Raw genomic sequence first — 24,778 nt, forward strand, 5'->3', positions numbered from 1 at the left:
ATTCTTTACTCTTCAATATTCTGGAATAGAAGCAGGATTGCTGACAACAGTGGCCTCAGAGGAAAAGGTTTTCACCTATGCACGGGTGCTGGGCTCACAGGAAGCTGTGTAGATATGTTGGTACCAGAATAAGCATCATCTTCCTCCTTTCATGCCACACTGGCAAGGATCTGGCCTTGTAACAGTGTGGGAGAAAGGCCCAAGCACTTCCTCCGGAGGAGAACAAATGATGTATTTACTCTGTCTTGGTTCTCCTTGCACATGAAACATCACCTTTTTTCTTCTAATAAAGGATCGGGATAGCTATTAGATTACACCATATGAATAAACATATGTACATTACAATTGTAAGTATTCAGGGTAAGATCTGGATATAGCAAGAAGCCTTATTATCATATCACCTGAATATATTCAAGGTTCATTTTTTAATCCAGTTGGATATTTGTTGGTTGCTCTTCCATGCTGTGGCTTTAATCTCTAACTTCACCACTGGTTAGAACTTTAGAATCCAGAAGTGATCAATCTCATCTAACTTCAAGGGTGACTCAGAAAGGTTGCCCTGCTGTATGCAGAAAGCATATGTAAACAGCCATACTTTGCTATGGTGTGAAAACATATCTTATTCTCTGCAGAGCTATCCACACTTTAGTTAGATTCATGTGGCTGAACTTAAGAATTCAAACCAGGTTTGTAATGAAACGAAACCACACAGAAGGCTTATTGAATTATATCTAATTTATTTCCTTTTCCACTAACCAGAAGACTGAGATAATTTCTTTAGAATATGATCTTGGCTCTAGTTCAAAACTTTTATCAGCTGATTATTATTATGTGGTCAAATAACATCATTGATTACCTACAGGTAACAGTCTTTTCTTCAGGGAGCTCGCAGTTGAGTTGGGGGAATAGGCATAAAATACTGCAGCCATCAGTGGAAAGTGTAACAATTAGTAACAACTTGCATGGCAAAGTCTGAGGCAAAGTTCTGGGAAAACATCAAAAGAACATGATGCTTAAACTGAAAGTTGGAAGATGAGAAAATTCTCCAGGTGGAGAAGAAAAGGAAAAGAATTAACAGAAGACAGAAATAACACAATTATCCTAGCTGAGCTGGGAAAGCTCTTGAGTCTTGCCCTAAGGAGTTTGGACTGGGTCCCATACTCCTAGAAAAGAGATAAACAGAAGTGACAAGATGCAATTCATATCTTAGAATTGGACTAAGAGAGACTATAGACTAGAGCTGGTAGGAGCAGGAGATGGTAGAGCAGTTGGAATGCTGCTGCAATCATATGCAAAAGGAAGAAGTGAAGAGAGTTTTCATAAACATTCCTCATTGAAATATAAAACCAACAGGCCTTGATCACTTTGAAAAGAAGGAGTCAGGGAAGGAAAAAGCAAGTAAAGCAATGTATTTGTCTTTCTATCCTTTATTCTTGGCTTGGTGCCTGCTACATTGCAAGCATTGCTTTACTAATTCTGCTCAAGAGAAGTGGTTTCAACAGATTGAGAAGGTTTTTACAAATAAACCAAATTCCTTTCTCAAATGCTCTCTAATCAGAAATGTGTCTAATACGGATTAAAAACCTTTCATTATAACACATTTTGTTGTTGAGGCAACGGGAAAACGGGGACTCTCCTACATCACCAGTGGGAGAGTAAATGGGTACAAGTCCAATTTAGGGTGATTTGGTAATATCTATTACATAATGCATTACAAAATGCATATACCCTTGGACCCAGATATTGCATTTCTGGGAAAGTTTCCTGCAGATATATTTACACATGTTCAAAATTACTTATAAAAACATTCTACATTGCATGGTTGTTTTTAACAGCAACAGATTGAAATAATTCAAATGTCTCTAAACAGCAACCTGAGTAAATAATTTATAGCTACTCATGAAACAGAATTTCATGTGAATGTAAAAATAAAAAAGAAGCAATTTACATTCCATATATTGATAAAGATCTTCAAGTTTTGAAAAACAACATCAGAAAAACAAGATCAACAGCATGTATAATACACCCCTCTTTTGAATGAACAAGGGAATAAGAATCCACATTTAATTTTTCTTTTATATGAATAAGAGTTGTCAAATTACACGGAGCAAACAAGGCTGGATTCTAAACAGTATAGAAATATCATCTATTCAAAAATCAAATTGAGGGCCTGGTGCAATGACCTAGCGGCTAAAGTCCTAGCCTTGAACGTGCCAGGATCCCATATGGGCACCAGTTCTAATCCTGGCAGCTCCACTTCCCATTCAGCTCCCTGCTTGTGGCCTGGGAAAACAGTCGAGGACAGCCCAAAGCCTTGGGACCTTGTACCCACATGGGAGACCTGGAAGAAACTCCTGGCTCCCGGCTTCGAATCAGCGCAGCACCAGCTATTGCGGTTGCTTAGGGAGTGAATCATCGGATGGAAGATCTTCCTCTCTGTCTCTTCTCCTCTCTGTAATCTGACTTTGCAATAAAAATAAACTAAATATTTTTAAAAATCAAATTGAAAGCACAATCATTTCCTCAATTCCATTGTTGTTCCCTATGCCTTAGATCCAGGTAACATACACTTAAGTTTGCACTGGGATATACACAACCCAATACGCTTTAACAAGAACAGTTGTTGAAGAGATGTCATACTTGAAAGTGAGGTGGGTGGATAATGTGAGGCGTCAAACACAAGCATCACAGGCTTCATGGAAGTGTGACACATTTAGACTGACTACTTTGTTCAACTATTTAAAGATCCTATTTCTTTAGAAACTTTCCACTGGCCACAGTCAAAAGTATAGGCAGAATCTTTCTGGAATTGAAATACTAATAAGCCTGAGGTTTGTGGGTCCTTGAAATTTTTCTTTAGGTGTTTCATAAAAAATGGATCACTCTTACAAGGGAAGATAAATTTGCCTAGATACTCTGGTAGTTTTCCAACTCATTAGTCCTTCACTTGGCAAATATTGATAGACGTATCTGTTTGAGGGTTGGTGTTTGGCCAATATCTGTGAACACAACACAGAACCAGTAGTGTAACCACCATGACAACTACTATAGAAACTTTGGCCTATGGGACAGTAGATTCTTCACATCACCCACTTTACACCAGTTGCATTTTTTGAGGATGTCTTCATGATCATAGAAGACATTCTAGAGTAATTTCTCTTAGCCATAGATTCTATCATGGTGACTAAATATATGGATGAATAGATAGATAGATAGATAGATAGATAGATAGATAGATAAAGATATAGATATATAGATATAGATACAAATGTAGACAGATTCTCCCTAAAAGCTAAGCTGCTGGCATTGTTCGCTGATGAAATGTTGACAGTAACAGAGAAGCACATAGCTAAAAAAGGAGTTGGAAAGAGTAATCAAGCAGCCTCCTTCTGTGTCTCCTTACTGCACTCGGGAGATCCTTTGGAAAGCTACGTATCAGATACCTATTGGTATTCTTTGATCAAATTCAGCATCACAGTGCACTGAACTTCTGGCTTCAATGATGCAGTTCAACTTCTCCATCACCACAAGCCTTCATTCTGAAATTTTGGAGGGGTTCCTGATGTTTACTCTCCACATTTACCCTTTCTTCTCTACCTACTTGATTCTTCACTTTCCACCAAGCACCTCTCTAACATTGCTGAGTTCCTAGAGGGTGCACTAATCCCCTCAAATGCTGGAACCTGGAGTTACCTGTCCTCAAGCCTGGGAGGACCCACAGGCATGTATGAACAGCTCCACTCAAGAATTCGTGGCAGATTGTGAACCTGCCACTGATCGTTTGCTGCTTCTGTAGAGATGTTTCTACCCCCATTCTGTGCAGGTTTCCGTTTTCTTGACTCAGCAGGGGGATTGTTGGCTGTCACAGCAAAAGTGGATTTTCTAACCATCATTATGATTCTTTACTAAGAGAAATCAAACTCTGATCTTGACAAAGGACAGGGATGTGAGAAATGGAGCATTCAAGCTTTGGAGTTCTCTTTCCATGTCCCATACCCATACTCACTCAAAGCAACGACTGCAGGCAATATTCTCAAACAGGTTAAGTGTGCTTTTTTTCTGATGTTAATCACTATGGAGCTTCAGAAGTGTATTTTTAACTCTCTCAAGTAGGATCAAATCTCTCATTCCTCTATGCTTCTTCATCATGACATTTTTCTGTCACTCTACCTTATAAAAATGCTTAAATTGGTCTGCTCCACAGGATGGTGACTGTCTCAAAAAAAGGACTCACACCTTTGTCATTCATAGCCATCACAATCCCCAACAAGGCCAAGGCATCTGGTGAGTGGTTGGTTTTCATAAAGCATCATACCATAGTCCCAGACATATGTTACCATAAAATGGTTTCTTCTGAGCCATGCTTACCTCTGCCCAATTTCCTATCTGGCAAAAGAGCCTGAGGTTATTTTTTTTTTAAAGTAAATGCACTTAGATACCAAACTAGCTATTTTAATAAACACCTAAAAAAGAGTTTGATGGGTTAAACAGCCTTCCCTCACTCTGAAAACTTCCTGACTGATGCTCACAGCTCAATTGCTGATTATTCCTGCCAGCATTCCCAGCCCCGCTCCCCCAGGAGATGCTCACCAACACTTCACTGTTCCCAAAGCCACTGATGCCAGTTGTATAATTTATTGCAACTAAATAACTTAAATACATATTACCAAAATCTTTGAAATACGAGCATGAAAAGAACGGTTTCTATGAAAACTTAATGAATGCCCTAGAAAGAGGCAATCAAGATAAGCCACTAAAATGACTATTAGAAAATCAGTATGGATGAGACAGCTGTGAAAGACAGAAAACATCAAATACAGAGGTTTGGGCTCTCACACTGCTTCTCAAGTGTCTCTTCTGTTTACTTAAGGATATTGGAAAATGTAGATGCTGTGGGTTGGGTGACTGATAAAAAAGAGAGACAGACTTTTGGCACAGGAATTAATACACCCCTTAACATGGCTACAATTCTATATTGCAGGACCCGAGTTCAAGTCCTGAACCTGCTGCCTATGCCAGTTTCCTGCTAATGTGTACCCTGGGGGGAAGCAGTTGATGTCTCAAGTGTTTGAATCCCGGTCACCTATTTGGGAGACCTGGATTGAGTGTTGGTCTCCTGGCGGCGGCATGGCCTAGTCTTAGCTATTTTAAGTATCACAGCAGTAAAGCAGCACTTGGAAGATCTTTCTCCATTTCTCTCTCTTTCTCTCTCTCTCTCTTCCTTTCAAATAAAGAAAATGCAGAAATACACATTTTTAAAACAAACAAAAAGATTATGTTGACATTCAAGCAGTGAATCCCAAATTCAAACAAAAGGTTTGGTTCTGTATCAGAAGGTTGGAAAACAAATCCATAGTTATGCTTTAACACGCAATGGAATGCTTAAATGTATGTTTTAATTTTCTCCTTTAACTCAATATCTTATAAAACTTGGTTGACAAACTGCTAGCCTGGCTCTAGCTACTTGCTAAGCTGAATACTGAAAAGTGTCAGATTTCGGCTCTAGTAGTTTGGACCCTTTCAACTACATGGGGATCTAAATTGAGTCCAAGCCCCTGCTTCGGTCTGGCTTCAGGCTGCTGTAGGCACACACATGGGACCGAAACAGTGAAAGGGAAATTTCTGTGCTTCCTCTCTCGCTCCCTTCTCTTTCTGCTCTTTCTTCTTCTTCTTAGTCTTCTTCTCTGTCATCTCTTCTTGCTTTCCTCCTCCTCTCTTTTACTCCTCCTCCCCTCGTCCTCTTCTCCACCCACCTTCCTGCCTTCCCCATCTATTGTTTTTCCTTGTTATTGTAGGTTTTTTTTTTTATTGAAGATCCCTTACTTGTCCTGCTCCCACAGTGATCAAGACTAGGAGAAGGATGGGGAAGGGAAACCAGCCGGTTCAGGGAAAGGTCACTTCCACAACATTCCATTTATACTTACATATATGGACAAGCACAGAGTCACTGCTGTGGTTAGAACTTAGCAGCATAGGCAGGGATGGAACAGGTGGGGAGCAGGTGCCATTTAAAAAAAAATACAGGATTCCCCTTATAGCTCTGGTGCCTGGGAGGCAAGCTTGGTCTGTTCAACCAACACGAATCATACTGAAAGCAGTTTGTGGAAGACAGAACCATCAACGCTGGAAGGGGTGGAGAATAGAGGGTTGTTTGGCAACTGGGGCAAAAGGACTGCCCTCCACTTGCTGGGGGCCCCCCAGAATCTCTGGTCTGTCAAGGAGGGCAGCCTGCAATCCCCAAGGGCAGACCTGATGTTGTGAGATATTCCAAGTAGAGTTGGGGGCTCTCAAAGGCTTGCCCTTCAGAGAGATGAGCGTGCTGCTCCCCAGCTTTTACTGCAGGGTGCAATGGTCCTTGACCTCCTCCTTGCAGTTGGCTTGTAACTCGTGCTTGAACCCTGTCAGCTTCTTTGTGATGGCGCCCTTGGTGCTGGGGTAAGTCATTGCGCTCCTCACAGCCACACACTCAAGGGCCCAGAAGATGAACACCAGGTCCTCCTTTATGCTCTCCTTGGTCTTTGGAGTTGTACAGGACGTAGCGGCAGTCCTGGTCGCATAGCATCTTGACGAAGGTGGTGCAGGGGTCGTCCACGGTCTGGCCCAAGTCGCCCACCAGAATCCCCTTTTCCTCATGCAGGGTGATGTTCCGTATTCTTGTGCTGCCTCGGGCTTCGACGACTTGCTCACCTTCATGTTGATGACGCCGTCCTACACCACCACTCCAGATGTCATGTTTCCAGAAGCTAGAGGAAGATGGCAAAAGGCGAGGCTGTAGCACAAGGGGGATACCGTGGCAGCTGCCTGGCACCGACAGAACGCGGCCTTTCCCTTTCCTGCTTAAACGGGAAGTGTAAAATTTAGAATAAACAAATCCTTTAAGTGATTGTGGCAAACGTGTAGATTGATAGATAACAAATGGCGACACGAAGAAACAGCAATGATTTTTAAAAAACACCTATTTAAATTGTATGAATCTTCAAACATATACTATGTGTACATTAAATATGCATCGCCTCTTTGAAACTTGATGCAAGACAGGAAAGAGTTTGTAGAACTCAGTAAGTTTGAGTCAGTCACAAGAACAGACTTGTGGTCTGTTTTTGTGACTGACGTCTGTGTCCCAAAATCATGCTATTCTGCTAAGAGTGGTAACCACCCAAATCATTACATACTGTAGGAATAAAACCTGCCCAAAACAGCGAGACTACTGAGACCAAAACGAAAATAAATCCAGGTTTTATTGGGGTCTGTTCCCTGGCGAAGTTCACCGGTCCACAAGAGAGTGGGCAGGGGAAGTTGCGCCAGGACTCAGGCAAGCACAGTTCAAGTAGCGGTGCTGCCGGGACAGGAAGTAGAGGGATGTGCTGCTTTCTGATTGGTTGGCCCCATTTGAATATGTTCTCAGGTACTTACTTTTGGCAGGAACTTTCGAAGTTACCCAGGGCATTTCTGTTTAGGAGATCTCTCGGGAAGTTCCTCCTTGGCCCTCTAGGGACTCTCTGCCTGCCCCGTTTGTTCCATCTGAAGGGTCCTCCGGGCTAACACATATTATCTCTAAAAGTGCGATTTGTTTTGTTTTGTTTTGTTTTATCATGATGATAGGTACAAATTACGACCTGCAACTTGCTGGTGTTTTACTAATAGCTATTAAAGCTCTACCAACAGCATCTGCCTCATGCTACCACTGGTAATTATTTCAGTTTCCATACTTTCTACAAAGGAAAAGCACATTCCGAAGCTGACCCGTCAGGGGAGAACTCACCTGTTTACTACGTGTCCAGAAGGCTTGTGGGAGAACAGCATTCAACTCTGGCTGAAAGGATGAATAGGAACCAGCTAGGCTCATGGAACCCAGGCTGAGGCACAAGGTGAATGTGGAAGAGGGGAAAACAATGAGATGGAAGAGATGGTGGGGAGAGTGGTAACAGCCTTAAACAGAGGACAAGTGAGGCTGAGAAAGTAAGATCTGTTCCTTGATTTCTTCAGAAGGCGTGGCTCCTCTCATACCAGGCAGGCCTCCTTAGTGGAATGTAGTCAAGGTCAAACGAACAACTTTCTCCCGTCCATCATTATAACATTTTGCCTTGTTGGGCTACCAAACCAAGGGTGTTACAGTCAGCCCTCCACACGCATGGGTTCTAGCAACTGCAGGTCGAAATGTCCTGGTGGAAAGAGGGACAACGATACTGGAACAGAACATAATAAAAAAGTTTTTACGTATATATGATAATACCTATTTACACAGCATTTAGACTACCTAAGATACTTGAAAAATCTGAGGGAAAGGGATTAAAAGGTAAATATACTTTGATTAAAATGTTTTGAAATGGATGCACAGTTTTTTTCCATAACATGGACTTTCTACAAACATTTTGAAGTACTCCCATATTGGCTTTTACAAATCATTTCAAGATGATTTGAGGTATACACAAGGTATAGTTTACATGCAAATACTCTGCCATTTTACAGAAGAGACTTGAGCATTTGTGAATTTTGGTATCCAAGGGGGTCCTGGAACGAATTCCCTGCAGCTACTGAGAGGGAAAGTAGATGCCAAGTATGGCCACTCCGCAGTCAGACTCCTCCTGCAGATTCTGCATTGCAATCCAACTCGCCCACCTTCCACCTACACAATTAACACTGTTTTTTGGCTCCATCAGAACTCTATCTCAGGACTCACAGCTCCTGCCTAAACTAAAACACCTCTCTCACCTTGCTGCCCCCGATTCCTTACCATCCTTACTATGCTACAAAAGGGGAAAAAAAAATTACCTAGGACCCCAGCCAGGAAAAGTTGTTAAACCCTGTCCTCCACAGCTTCACAGCACATTTGCCTTAATACCAAAAGAGGATTCATCTTGGCCAAGAAGAAACAAATGAATATGTAGTGATTCGCCACTTGCTGTAAAACCTTGCCAACAGTTCCCACTACTGTGATCTATTCTGTTTTTATAATCAATTAAAAAGGTTCAGCTCATTTGGGGCATTCCCCCACCCCACCCCCAACTCCTGGAAATGGAAAGAAACAAGTAGCTCTCAGAAAAGGCACAAACCTTTTCTGAGAACTGTCTAGCCGACAGAGCTTCTTACAGTAACACTTTATTCTAATGGTTCCTTAATGCAGAATTGACAATGGAACTCCCACTGAAGGCCTCACAGCAGCCTCAACCACCCTAAATAAAAATGACGATGTTGCCAGCAATAGGTCACAACTAACATATCAGTTTCACAGGCTACCCCAGAGGAGGGAGTAGGGGAAAAAGGCCCCCTCCCTGTACTCCTGGGATAAATTCTGTCTCCGCACCTGCACCCTCTAATCCAACTCCCCACATCCATATTTAGATGAACACGTTTTGTACATTTAGGGAATTATTCCTCGGCAGAGACTCCATAGGTATCAACTTTCTGAGAATTGGACCGAGCATCCCAGAAACCAGGGGGAGCCCAGTTGGTTTGAATGCTGGCTTGTGGGTGAGCTGGTGGTAAGTGGAAGCCAGCTCGCAACAGAGCAGCAGGACCCTGTTCACATGGGTATGCAACATCCACCCGCCAGCAGCAGCAGATTGAAGGTAATGTTTGAAGAGGTTTTCAAGCTGCTGGGAAATTGTGGGTTTGAGCAATGTTCTTTAAACCTTTTGAAATTCAAATTCCATTTGAGCAGAGATGTTGAAATGGTAACCAGAGGAAGCAACAAAGCACTGACAGTTCTCCCATTCATTGCAGCCCCTCCCTGGCTCCCACCATCATCAGGCCCTTCAGAGCCACAGTAGGCTTGAACTGCTTAAAATCCAACCCACAAGGGCCAAGCCTAGTTGACATAAGCAACAGCCTCACTGGAGTCTGCCAGGTTCTGTGATTGGAGGGGGCCGGAGGAAACAGAGGGACAGGCTGCCCTGCTAGTCAAACACAAATGTGAAGAATGTTAACACTGTTTTATTAAGCAAGAGAGGTGCAGGGAGCGGCAGCACTGCAGGAATCAGAGAGCATAAAATTTGGGTGTGCTGTGGGCTTGCTCCCTAAGGGGGACTGTTTACACCTGACCACATGACAAAGGAGTAGTGGACATCAAGATTGTGATCGCACCAGGAAATAACAAGGGAGCAACTGTGACCATAAAAAATCCCAGACTGTTGCCAGGTAAGAAACGCCCATCTGGTCTAAATAAACAGAGAAGGTGACAATCGAGACACTAAAGGAAAAGATTGTGGCAGAGTGGCACTGTGGGTAAGGCCATGGACCCTGTAATTGTACAGGGAAAAAGCCATAGTCTTGACCCATCGTTACTACCCTACAGGGTCTTCAGTGAGTCACTAAATAGAGTCAATAACATCTAACTCATTAGGTTATCTGTATTAAGATGGTCCAAGAAAAAAAAACATAACCTAGTGCCTACCACAGAGTAAGGACTTCAAAATGGTGCTAGTTATTATTTTGTGTGTTAAAGATTGGTAGGTACTACGAGAAAGTAGTGGGAGAAGGGAAAGATGGAGAGGGTGGAAGGGAAAATCCCTGAGCATAAAGAACTCTGTCATGAAAAATAAAAATTAAAGAAAAGATCAAAAATGCATAGATCTCCATCCCTATCAGCAAAAGCACCAAGTACTGGCTGGTGTGGAGGTGCTGAGGTGTATGCTGAGTACATGCACCTGCAATGACTACAAAGATTCATTATCCCATATCTGTGTTGCTCTTTCCATTTAATTTATCATCCTCTAAATCCTTCTCAGAATAGCTGTCACTTGATATTAGATGTTGATTGGAGAGAAGCTGGCTGTTCCAGATAAACTGGTATTAGCCAGGGATATGCAATAAGGCCATCTGTAACGACTGATGGATCGCTTGGGTTTGAGTCTAGTCAAATACAGAGTTCTAAGATAAGAGGGAAGCATAACAGAGCCAGCCTAATCCTGCCTCTGAGGGAGTAACACAAAGAGGGAAGGCCTGGAATGGATGAAGGAATCTGGGGCATCCTGTCAGAAGCCGGGGACAAAAGAGGGGGCCGATCCCCCACCCTCACTGAGGCGCAGATCTGCACCAGAGGAGCAGTGCTGTGGAGCTTCGGGAGACAGCAACACACCAGGCAGGTCTGCTCTCTCCCGCATGCACAATTACTAAAATTAAAGTCACACTCTTTAACACCAACCTAAGAGAAGTGTCAATTACAAAAATGAAGTATTTAGTAACTGCATAATCATGTAACACATTGCTCCAAACAAGATGTTTATAAACAGGATGAAAAAAAAGAGAATATTTTATTCAAACAGACCCAAGTATTTTGCTGCTAACTTCCTACATCTCTGATTTAACTCAGTAGTGTCCACAAGAGATCAATACTAGACACCATGATGGTCATATACAGCTCTTTATCAAAGTCCAAACCAGTTTACCATATTAGAATTTCCCACTTTATGAGTTGAGTATTTGAATCTTCTTCCACTAACCATTTTAGGAATGATCACCCATCATCCTATTGGCACTAACTGTATTTACTGAAGAGTAAGCTATGTAGGAAGGCAGGGAAGGAAAGAATGAAAGTCAATGACATGTTTAATCTAGAACTGCATCCACTGAAATGGCCGTCCTTACTCACAAGAGATGTTAATCTTCCTCTGTGAGAGATGCAGTGAGAGGCCTGCATTGTGACTATGGAGAAGTTTTAGTGGGTGGAATTATAAGAGGTGGAGGATCCATGTTAGTCATCTAAACTGAGCTCTGCATGCTTGAAGCTGTTGACTTTCCCAAACTGAATCATTCTAGTCCCTCTTTCCCAGTCTTCCAGCATTGTGCTGCAATGGACAAAGCTTCTATTGTTCCTCTATTCCCAGTCTTTGCTTTCCTCTCCTATTCATAAATGCCTTTCCTCTGCCTGGAACAATTTCCTTCATTCTAATCTGGGTAATCCCTGAGGTCTTTCTAATCTCACTGAGATATCAGTTCATCTGCCATCCTACCTCACCTACCCCTCAGGTGGCTTATGTGTCCTGTGAAAAGTAAATAGCATTTTTTAGCAACTAGTATAAATTTGTTAATTGTTAGAACATAAAAAATACATACAGATGTAGTATTATTTTATATATTACAGGGGAAGATTTGGAACTGGCTCTTAGGAAAAGTAAGAAACAAGAATTAAAAGCTAATAAGATCCTCTCTTTCAAATGTTTGCTAATTTTTGTTTATTGACTTTCTGCCTCTGTGCTTCCTTGCCGTGTGTGTGGTAGAACACACCCAGGTAAAGAAAGCTGAGTATCCTTCAGAGAATGGAATTTCCAAATTGCAGTTATGATATTATTTCTTTGTGTAGACTTCTAATCACTGGAAAATTTTAGCAAAGAGAGCAATGACTATAACCAACAGCAAGTGCTGATACATTAAAAACTGCACTTGGGGCCCAGCATGATTGTTAGTGGCTAAATCCTTGCCTTACAGCTCCTGAATCCCATATGAGTGCTTGTTCATGTCCCGGGTGTTCCAGTTCCATCCAGCTCCCTGCTTGTGGCTTGGGAAAGCAGTTGAAGATGGCCCAAAGCCTTGGGATCCTGCACCCACGTGGGAGACCAGACGCAACTCCCAGATCTTGGCTTCAGATCCACTAAGCTCTGGCTATTGTGGCCACTTGCGTGGGGAGTGAAACAGCAGATGGAAGATCTTTTTCTCTGTATCTCCTTCTCTCTGTATATTTGCCTTTCCAACACATATAAATGAATAAATAAATAAATTAATTAATTAATGGTAAATCTTTAAAAAAAAAACCCACCGACATTCTAACAATCAAGAATGGAACAAGATGTGTGCCATCATCACTTTTGCTCCCCATTGTGATAAGCATCATGTTCAATGCAATAAAATAGGAAGAAATGAATGAAGAATTGAACAAAATGTTAATTCTTGCAGTACTTGTAATGAATCTTACTTGATATGTGAATTAAGCAGACTTGCACATGAAGTCAGGAACAAAGATAAGTTCATCTCTCTGCACTAGAAACAAGTGGGAAGTGAAAATATTTAAATGAACTATAATACTATCAAAAAATCAATTGTATAGGAATAAATTGGACAAATTTTGTGAAAACTCTCTACACAGAGATCATAAAACATTATCGAGATGAATTAACTAGTAATCCAATGAAGGGATACATGATATTTGTGGAGTTGAGAATTCACTAATAATGGTGATTAAGACGGCAGCTTCTTCACATTGATCTATGGATCAACATATCTCAATCAGAATTCCAACACTGTCTAATCTCTGAATCCAATTGAACATCGTGTACTACAATGGCAAACTTGAGAGACTTATTACTAAGCTGTCAGGAATCTTAAAAATGTTTCACTATATTTCTGCTCTAAGGATATACAAATGGGCCAATAGAACAAAATAAAAAGTAAGATAAAGTTGAAAGTGCAGTTTAATGAATCAAAGATGGCCTTCCAAACAAACAAAGCTGATATCTGTATATTTAACAAGTTAATCATGAGCCCCACTTCAACTTGTATACAGAAATCAACTGAAGTAAATTATATGATTAAAATCAGGAAACAAAACAATAATCCTTCTGTAAGAAAATATTAACTCTATGACCTTCAGAAAAACACTGATTTCTTAGTCTTCAGGGCTCTCAAAAAGAAAAAAGATTACTAAATCATGTAATATTAAATCACCAATTTCTACCCATAAAAAATAGTAATCAAGGAAGAAGAGGACATGTTATGGTGTACATATATATGCATATAGGTTAATCAGTGTTAAGTTGGTGAGTACAGGTTATGCATAGCTTCAAACTTAGTAGAGCCTATCAGTTTTACTACATGTTATACCAGTCTCTACTACTGCCAAAATACATATGACTGTTTCAACTTCTCCACGCACTTTCCTACACGTTGCTAATTTAAACTTTTGTAGCCCCTTAGTTGGTCTTAGGGTGTTGGTCCTAGTGGCTCAGATACCTGCACCCCCACATGGGAGTGCCACAGTTTAACACCACCTCTAGGTCCTGGTTCCAATGCATATAAATGTGCCTAAAATACATGTACAAGAATGTTTATACTCACACTTTCACAGTGTGGCAAGGCTACAAATAAGCAAAATCTTCACCAATACCAGAGTAAGTTCAGTTACATAACAGAGGTCAGTACTTATCGTCTGATAAACACATGACAGAAAGAGTTAGGAGTGCAAGATGCTTCTTAAGCACAGTGCCTGTGAAACTAAAGCTGGCAAGAGTGGCAGAGCAAGCTTTCCAACTGCAGTGCAGGTCTGATGGTTTTGAAAGTAGAGCTGAATAGGGCGGAGCCTGAGACGGTGCTGTGGCACTCAGAATGTCTCAGCCAAATCCAAGGGAACCCAGAGTCAGTACTGCCTTTGTAAGACTCCCACATTGAGTAGAAATCCTCAGTGACTTGAAGCTGCATGCAGGCTTATCCTCAACTTGAATGCTTCACTGCATCCCAAGGACAATGTAGCTAGACACTGGCACCTGATCGTCCATTCTGTTTCCATGGCTGCCATAAAAGGAAGCACAAGAAAACCAAAACAAACTGCTACACAATACAGCATCATGGAAAGATAAGAAAACTAAGGGGAAAAAAAGCAGGCCCAAATAATACTTACCACATGATAAATGCTAAGTTCTTTCAAAATGTAAGTTGGAAAATGCAATCAAAAATAAATGTTTTGTAGTTTGAAATGCATATATTTTAATATTGCACATTTTTTCATGAACTTCAAAAACTCTTCCAACGCATGGGTTCACAATTTTTTTGCAACCAAGTATATTTGCCTTTAAGTCTCTCTTTTATAAATGTATTGAGTGGTCCACAAGTATACAGAGATCAAAATGATTCAAAATTAATTTATGGTGGAATGTGTCAGAATACTGATTACTTTTATCTTGATCCTTTTGATTGTGGAGAAGAGAAAGAGAAGCATTACGTAGACTACTTTGGGGCCCAGCACAGTGGCCTAGTGGCTAAAGTGCTAGCCTTGAACATGCCAGGATCCCATATGGGCACCAGTTCCAATCCCGCAGCTCCACTTCCCATCCAACTCCTTGCCTGTGTTCTGGAAAAGCGGTCGAGGACAGCCCAAAGCCTTGGGATCCTGAACCTGCGTGGAAGAGTCGGAGGAAGTTCCCGACTCCTGGCTTCGGTTTGGCGCAGCACCAACCATTGCGGTCACTTGGGAAGTGAATCATTGGACAGAAGATCTTCCTCTCCGTCTCTCCTCCTCTATATATATCTGACTTCGCAATAAAAATAAAATGACTCTTAAAAAAAAGTAGACTATTGTGACCAGCACATAATGATCTGAGTCGTGGTTGTACATGTGTTCATTTTGTAAAACTTCATTGAGCTTCATGTCAAGATGGGTGAGCTCTTAAGACCCACGTGTGTATTCATACATTGAGATTCCATGAAAAGGCATTTAAAAGATTGACATGGCTAGCTAAAGGCATCATCGTCAGGATTAAGGAGCATATACATCCAGACAATGAAAGCCCAAGGAATTAACTTCTTGGTGGACTGCAGTGGAATGTAGAGGGAATAAAATATATTCATTTTGATATGGAAGATTGAAATAATTTTTTCCAAAATATTTCTATAACTATTAAATCCCTACTACTAATAGGAAACAGATGAAATGCTGTTATTTTCTTTGCTTTTATAAACAGCATTTTTATGATGATAGCTATCATATTTTTATGCTGACAAAGCTTGTGCACAACAGCATTAGCTTAACGCAGCACTTCTCAACTTTTTTCAAGCTGACACAAACGAAGTTAGAAAAGCTGCCATTATCATGCTCTCTTTATTTGAATTTGCATTCTGCTTTACACAATAATTAATGTCTGTGCCACTTAAACACCATCTTTTTAAGTTGCTTCCTCACACAAGATGAACTTTTCCCTGTGTTCTTTGGCTAAGCCGTTTTTGGGAACAGTTGTAAAATGACACGATGGGGAGAGAGTTGGGAAGACATAGTCCACACAACATATTACTGAAAGTATTCTAAAGCTCTTAGGAGTTACTCAGATTTATGTTAAGAAATATTGACTCAATCAACAAATTTCGTTTTAGCACCTGCTATGACCAAGGCACTGCTTCAGGCCCTTCACAATTCCATGTAATTATGCTTGGGATAGATACCAGTTAACACAAATGGAACAAGAAGGTAGCAATCGACAATTTAGAGGACTGTGATGTGTCTGAACTGAGGGTGTGTCTGAACTGAAATTTGATTGCACCTCTGATACTAATTAGATCTCGTAATACTGAGAAAGTAATTTAACACTCTGGCCGACAGGTCCCAAGCTGTAAACTGAGGAGGAGGTTGAATGTATGATCTCAAAGATGCATTCTGGCAGCTCTGCATACTGGGTTGGATCCCATTTGTCAGCTATATGCCCTTGAGCAAATTACCTCACCTTTTATGTCTAATGTTTCTCTTGCAGCCGAATGGTTGTGGCAGGTAACTTTGGTAGTCCTCTGTCCTCCTTCTCCATCAGAATTCCAATTTGGTCCTTTTTCTACTTTTTCCCTAAAGGAGTTAGGAGAAAGTCGTTCCATCCCAGCCACAGGTTGGATGCCTCGTCTATTTAAGCTGGGGCAATGGCATTCCCTTTTCCAGGATTTTCTTAACTTGGGTGTATGACAGAGACCGCTGCTAGTCAAAGAGACAAAGAATGGCTTCTGTGAGGCACGAAGAGTCATTTTTCTTCCGCATTGCCTGCCTACAGCCTGAAACTGGAACAGTTCCAGGCAGCTTGGGACTTTGACGGAAACCAGCCTGCGTAGGATGCAAAGGACAAAGAGGTGCTTGACAACAAGTACTTGAGCACTTAAGCCAAAGATCAAATTGTGTCCTGATCTTGCCCTCTGGACTTCTTACTAAATAAATTGGTATATTTACTTACCAATGAAACCAGTTTGATCCATTTTTTCAGACTTGCTGCATTTCCCTCCCCCTGAAGAAATTTCCTAACTGATATTTTCTTCATAGTAGAAGTTACAGAATTGAATGATAATATGTCTGGTGCCACAATTTTTAAGTAGTTTAATATGTTTATTTTAACACATATCAATAATTTTATATAATAACATACATATATTTAATATTCAACTCAAAGTAATTCAAAATACTGTGTTTTTTGCATTGCTGCCTAATAAAGGAAACTGAATTAACATTCACTCGACATGTAGTTTATCAGCTGTTGGGTTCCTGACACAGGAAAAAAAATGTAAAATGGTCACTTTATTTTAGGAACTAAAAATGGGTATGCAATGATTTGGAATGATTACTGGAACTATTTCAGTAAAAAGGAAAGGCCAATAACCTTGAAGAGTATTGCAGATAACATGCACTACACCAGCTAAGAAAGCATTGTTGATTGGCTAAGAAACTGCTGTTGATTGATAGGAGTAGCGGAGAGCTGACTGCCTGAAAGACTGCAAACCTCAGATTCCCTAGGCTTGAGACATACTGATCTCTTCCTATCATCCTTGCTGACTACACAGGTGGCTATATATGAACGCAAAGGGAGAGCTTCCAATCAGGTAAACATGAAAAGCTGTAGCTAAGAGACCCATGTCTAGGCAGGGAGCTCTCAAAGCCAAAGGCATAACAAGTTAATATGAGATGGAGGACCCAATGCCAAAATCTGAATAGTCACCACCTATGTCACTGTGAATCAATGGGCAAAACCAGGCAAACATTTAAAGCTAAGAGTACGTGGTTCTCCAGCCCCATCAGGTAAGCGAGCTTCAGGGCTGCAACGAATTGACAGAAGTGACTCCGTAGAGAAATGTGGCTTTTCCAGCATGTTTCTCTACTGAAGCGTTTCAGGCAATGACGAAGGGTTGGATTATGAGAATCATCAGGCCAAAAGATTGTTTGCTGGGATAGGAAGTGTCTCAGTGCCACAAGGATTTGCAAGAGGCTAATCAAGTCCTCAGAGATATGCCTATCAACACACAAGTCAAAATTTCTCTGGAGAAATTTGGATATCTCTAATCTTCGCCTCTCCGTGAAAATGCACAACTTAATTAGACTAGGGTTGTTTGTCATAAATGTCATTGCTGTGAATTCTGAAAACACATGAAAGTATATTTGATCTACTGAGCTTTTTACCTTTATGACAAAGATATTAAGAACAAAATATTCCAAGCACCGAATGGTACCACCCTACCTCGGTATCACCTCCCTTCTGCAGTCAAGAAAATCACGTTTTGATGAACATTGATAACTAATAACTTGTATAATCTTTTTTTTTAAGATTTTATTATTATTGGAAAGCCGGATATACAGAGAGGAGGAGAGACAGAGGAAGATCTTCCATCCTATGTTTCACTCCCCAAGTGAGCCGCAACGGGCCGGTGTGAGCCAATCAGAAGCCGGGAACCAGGAACCTCTTCCGGGTCTCCCACACGGGTGCAGGGTCCCAAAGCTTTGGGCCGTCCTCGACTGCCTTCCCAGGCCACAGGCAGGGAGCTGGATGGGAAGTAGAGCTGCCGGGATTAGAACCGGCGCCCATATGGGATCCCGGGGATTTCAAGGCGAGGACTTTAGCCACTAGGCCACGCCGCCAGGCCCAACTTGTATAATCTTAAAGAGAAAATATACGTACATTTATTTTATTTCATGGAAAACAAAGTCTTCCCACGTCTTGCTGCTTTAATCAGTCATTGAGTGTTATTCTCGGAGCCAATGTTTCCCAGCAAGTGACCCTTATGGAGTTGAGAAATTTTAGGGTATATACTGATAAATGCAGTTTATTTTATTGGTTATACAGTTATCTTAATTTGTATAAGTATTTAAATAAAAAGATATATGCACCACAAGCAAACATACGCATAGCACATGTATCCAAAAAACAATGTTTCCATAAGCAAGTATGTTTAAGTTTATGAAGTGAATGCACAGGTAAATGTGGTCAACAGAATGCTCAGATGCCCCTCCCAGGAGAGGGGTGTATAATCCCCTTCTTCAGGAACCTGAATATGAGTGATAGCCACCCTCAATAAGTTGCTGTAAAATACGTTACCATAAATCAGGGGAACATATTGTTAGTTGATGGGCCTCACAAAAGCCAAGCTTTCAATCCTGCAGATACAGAAAAGAAAAAAAGAAAAGAATTTTTCCTTCAACATGAATAAGCTGAGAAGTTACAGACCTCCAGAGGAACCCCTAATGCCTCGGGATGTTTGGATTTCAGCCTTTGGAAAGGCAGACAGCCTTGATATTGGTAATATTTTTTGCACAATAGAATGCTAGCAGAGCAGGCAACACAGCATGAGAAGTACAGCAATGGCAAGAGCCACGAAGGTGGTAGCTGAAGTGACTGAAGGTTGAAGCCACCACTCTGGAGCTGGGATTGGGACTGTGGCATGGAGGGTAAAGCCTCAGCCTGTGGCACTGGTGACTCATATCGGTGCCTGTTTATGTCCAGGATGTTCTACTTCTGATCTAGCTCCCTGCTAATGTGCCTGGGAAAATACCAGAAGATAGTCCTCGTGCTTGGATCTCTGCCCCTACATGAGAGACCTGGAGCAGCTCCTGGTTCTATTCTGGGCAGGTTCAGTACTGGCTCTACAGCCATCTGGGGAGTGACCCAGTGGATGGAAGAGCTCTCTCTCTGTTTGGCCGTTTCTCTTTGTAACTCTGCTTCTCAAGTCAATGAATATACATTTTAAAAAGAAGAAAGAAGGGCCCAGTGTGGTAACCTAGAAGAGAAAGTCCTCGCCTTGCACACGCCAGGATCCCATATAGGTGTTGATTCTAATCATGGCATAACGGGGTCCCTCGTCCAGCGAGTGAAGCTCCGACACAGGTGCTTGCTCTTATGAGGATTTATTGAAGGACAAACTAATTACATAACATAACAAAACAAGAAATCCAAGTATAATACAGAAGGGCAGTAACTACAGCATATTTACAGGCTTCCTCTTCTACTACTACTACTACCACTACTACTACTCTACCACTACTCCTCTTTGTTCTTCTTCTCTTTGTTCTCTCTCAAACTTAGGTTAAAACCCTATCAACAGCCAATTGCAACAGGGCTGCTTGGCCACGCATCAAACACACCAATCACAGCCTTGATCACGCACACACACACCAATCACAACTCTGATCACGCGCACACCATGCAGACTGCATGAGACCTTGAACCAGTCCTCTGCAACTTCCTAAAACTTGTTTACTGCCTTTGTGCCTTGAGAAAACAATAACAAGCGCCGTCTTGGGGCAAAGTCCCGCTCTCCACAATGGCAGCCTTGCTTCCCATCCGTCTCCCTGTCTATGGCCTGAGAAAGCAGTCAAGAATGGCCCAAAGCTTTGGGACCCTGCACCAGCATGGAAAACCCAGAAGAAACTCCAGGCTCCTGGCATTGTGGGCACTTGGGAGTGAATCAGTGGACGGAAGATCTTCCTCTCTGTCTCTCCTCCTCTCCGTATATCTGACTTCCCAATAAAAATAAAACAAATCTTAAAAAATAATGATAAAGAAGAAGAAGAAAGAAAATCACTACTTTCCCTTCAGAGAACAGAACTGCTCCAAGACCTGAAAGGGAGAACTGTGGACTTTGGTCCTGCATCTTAGAATTCTCAACTATCACAGACGCACAGGCACACTCAGCGGGCACTCGTGTGAGTTTCTGTTACTTTAGCATCCAAACTGCAGGACTGGCACAACATACTGTTTAGGTCTAAACATCCATTTTCTTGGCTGACATCATTCAGGCTCTAAGAAAACAGTTTTGTTGTTTTGTTTGGTTTAACTCCTATTACTTCTATTAAAATGTCACATTACATTTTATTTACTTATTGTTAGGGTTTTTTAGCTTTCAAAAGGTTCAATATTGTTCATACATACAATTCTAGGAATATAATATTTCCTCCCTCCCTCCACACCTATGTCTCCTACCCTCTCTTCCTTCTTCCAGAAAAATAGACCACATTTCTCACACAATATCTTTAACTTTGTCTATTCAGGCTGCTGTAACAAAATGCCATAAACTAAGTGGCTGACAAACAACAGGAGTTTTTTTCTCATGGATCTGGAGTCTGAAGAAACCAGAAATCAAGGGCTCTCTGCCATATTCTGCTTGGTGATGGTTTTCTACCACTTAACACTCATGTTAATTTCATGTGGTAAAAGAATGAGGGTTCCCCCATTAAGAAGGCATTCATCTCATTGATAAGTGTTCTACTCACATGACACAATCATCTGAGAAGTTTGGGGATTAGAATTTCAACACACAAATTTTAGGGACATCCATTCAGACCACAGAAGTCTTGGAAACAATCCTAATGGCTATAGGAATTTGAGTACTGAACTTCTCTCTCTCTCTTTCTCTCTCTCTCTCTCTCTCTCTCTGCTCCCTCCCCCACATGCACACACACACACACACACACACACGGAGAAAGGGGGTGGGGAATAATTGGCATGTAAGGAAAGCAAGGACAATTTGAATGGGACAGGAGAGAATTAATTAAGAAACAAATTAAATATAACTTACAAATTATTTTTGGTCGATGTGAATCTAATAGCTTCTTTCATAATGATGTATAACTTCTCAGTAAGCTCAAATATTTCTTTCTTGCTTCTTTTCAAGTTCTTGTGTGTGGATCTAAAAAGTACTGATAAATTCCTGGGCTAAAGGTACAAGTTACCTGTAGATACTGAGAAATATTTTGTAACAGGAATTTTTTTTACTCTTAAACAGGAGTATATATGCAAATGCATGCACACTCACTAATTCTTTACATTGGGAAGTAATTAGATATAAACTTAATTGGAAGCTCAAATTGAAAGTATTTGTAATTCTGCAGAATACTGAATAAGGTTTAATTAAATATTTAAAATGCCAGAAAGGTTAAATAGTACAAAAGAGAGGCAATAAACACAACAGATTGGGGAAATTCTGTAGAATAAAATTATTCCTTCAACAAAGAAAGTGCAAAAAGATGAAAAGAGAGGGACAGAGAGGAATACCAAAGATTAAAAGAAACTTCAAAGAAATGTTAACACACTACAATATGTGACCTGACAGTGAGTTCAATGTGTCAACCTGAGAAGGGTCTGGAGTGTTCAACTGAAACTTGTTTCTGGAGGTGTCTGTGAATGAACTCAGCGCCTGGACCTACAGACTCAGACATTTTATTGCTCTGGACAAGGTGGTGGGCATCCCAGAAGTCATTGAGAATCCATGCAGATCAAAAGCAGAGACAGAAGGCCAACCCCTTGCTTCCTTGCAGACTTCTTGAGCTGGACCAACATGTTACCTCTGTGCTTCCTGACTGTGATTTTTGTCTTCATCTCAGCTGCTTTCCACGCCTCCAGAAGAAGACTGAAGATTGTATTTCCAGAGGTTGGAAAATTTGCAGAAATAGGTCATTGAAGTTTTTAGCCTCCATGATCATGTGAGCTAATAAATCTCTCTAAATGTGTGTAGGCAAATAGATGATGAAGATAGATGATAGATAGGTAGATAGATAGATAGATAGATAGATAGATAGATAGATAGATAGATAATAGATAGATGCAGATGTAGATATATAGTTCCTGTCTGTTTCTTTGGAAAACTCTGATGCAAACCTTTATTTGACTTCATTCAGATCTGTTACTAAAAGTATGCAACATATGAAACCATTAAAATATCAAACATTTGCCCCAGTTAAGGAATTATTGTCACACTTTATGTGTAATATGTCAAACATACTATCTTTTGGAGATATATATGGACAAATTTATGTATCAAGTTTTATGATAAATTTAGTTACATAAACGTGAGAAGAATCCAGATAAAATGGTGTGATGGAGTAAGATTAGCCATCAGCTGATAAATTATTGAGTTTAGAAAATAGATACATGGAGGTTTTGTTTTCTTACTATTTTTGCACATATGAAATGTGTCATAATAAGAAAAAAGATTTTAAGAATTTTAACTTCAGTTTAACTTAATTTTAATTGGAATTTTTAAGTATTACTGAAGTTTCTCCTTTAATATCAGTATATAATTTAAAGAATACTCAACTTTTTAATAATAAAAATAATTTTAATTGAAAACCATTTGAATCATAATTTTCCATTACAATATTTTCAAGTACTAAAAGTTTTAAGAAAAACACATTTTCTCTTTTAATCCCTAACATTATTTTTCCTTAAAGATGTTGCTTTATCTAATTGAAAGACAGACTGACAGAAACAAAAAGCAGAGCAAGAAGAGAAAGAGAAGCAATAGTGTTCTTGCACCATTTGCTTCATTCCCCAAAAGTCTTCAAAAACCAGGGCTGGACAAAGTGGACGCCAGAAGCACGGAGTAACACCTGGCCTCCCCCATGCCTGCCAGGAGTCCAAAACACTTGGACCTTCTCCCATTGCTTTATCAGATGTATTATCAGAGAATCGGTTCAGAAGCAGAGAAGCTGGGACACAAATCTTCACCTTGTTTGGAACGCAGGCATTACAGACAATGGTTTAATACAAACTGAAACTGAAAGCATGATATAAATGGCAAAAGATATGAAGCTGAAAAGAAATGAATGTTGAAAAGAAATCATAAATAGAAAATTTTCCAATGAACTCCTTTGCTTTTTAAATTTTTGAAAACTGGAACCGGTGATGAAAGTATGTTTTTGTTCAACATGAGCCACATAAAATTCCTGCAGAGGATATTACACTGTTGATGTAACCATTCTTCAAAACAATGAAAATGAACAAATCAGTTATTGGCATTAACTTTTCAATTTCAATTGCTCAAATAAAATCCCTGCAATTTCATTCTTTTTACTACATGAACACTGATCCCAATGCTGCATTTATGAGGTCCTCAATTAGACTCCTCTCCCGGACCTGGGTTGGGAAGTGTGGTGGAGGGGGCCCTCCAGGAGAGAGACACTACCAAGTATGCTTGAGTCGTGTGCAGTCCCTTTGAGAAAACAATTGGAGAAAAACATTCAAGATATTGCATTAGGTAAAAATAAGAGTTTGAAAGACAAAGTACTGTGAAGTGCTAATAAATTTTAAAATTTGTGAGCAACACAATGGTGCAGCAAAGTAAACCACCATCTGGAAGGCTGTCATTCAATACGAGTGTTGGTTCAAGTCCTGATCATTCCACTTCTGATGCAGCTCTCTGTTACTGTTACTGTGCCCAAGAAACATCAAAAGATGGCCCAAGTACTTGGACCCCTGCCACCCATCTAGAAGGCATCATGGGCCCCGAGACCCTACCTTCAGCTTGGTCCAACCCTAGCTATAGTGGCAATTTAGGGAGTGAATCAGCAGGTGGAGCATTCTCTTTCTGTTAACTCTTCCTTTCAAATAAATAAGCACTTATTGTCAAATATTAGAGAAATCTTACGGAATAAGTTGAGATGTGATCTGGGGAGAATTTCATGGATGGAAAGGGGAAGGAAGACCATCTGGATACACACATTCTCACACCTCTAGATGTATACTAGGAAGGGATAAGACTGATGAATGGCCCAAGCCCCAGTTGATTTCATGCTGTGCATGAACATCTAGGCTGGACTCCTCTACCTTTGTTTCATACTTTGTGCAGAAACTGAAATATTATAGCTGCAACACGGCTAATAGAGGAAATGAAATGGAAACCTGTAAAACATCAAGGGTATAAGAAGAAAGCAAACTCAGAGAACTAAGTCTGATTTTACTTCATTGCTGTGCTGGTAAGGCACTTGGACAGACCCGAGGGCCAGGGATTCGTATGTATGTGTGTGGGCCTCTAGTGATCATTAACTTCTGAGAACTACAGACTG

The 24,778-nt window shown here is 40.7% G+C and overlaps 1 pseudogene; it reads right to left on the bottom strand.

The window, feature by feature from the left end:
• Positions 1 to 6,117: 6,117 nt before the first annotated feature.
• Positions 6,118 to 6,732, bottom strand: LOC131480340 (cofilin-1-like; annotated as a pseudogene).
• Between the last annotated feature and the right edge of the window lie 18,046 nt (positions 6,733 to 24,778).

The sequence above is a fragment of the Ochotona princeps genome, chromosome 5, assembly GCF_030435755.1.
Source record: "Ochotona princeps isolate mOchPri1 chromosome 5, mOchPri1.hap1, whole genome shotgun sequence".
NCBI lineage: Eukaryota > Metazoa > Chordata > Mammalia > Lagomorpha > Ochotonidae > Ochotona > Ochotona princeps.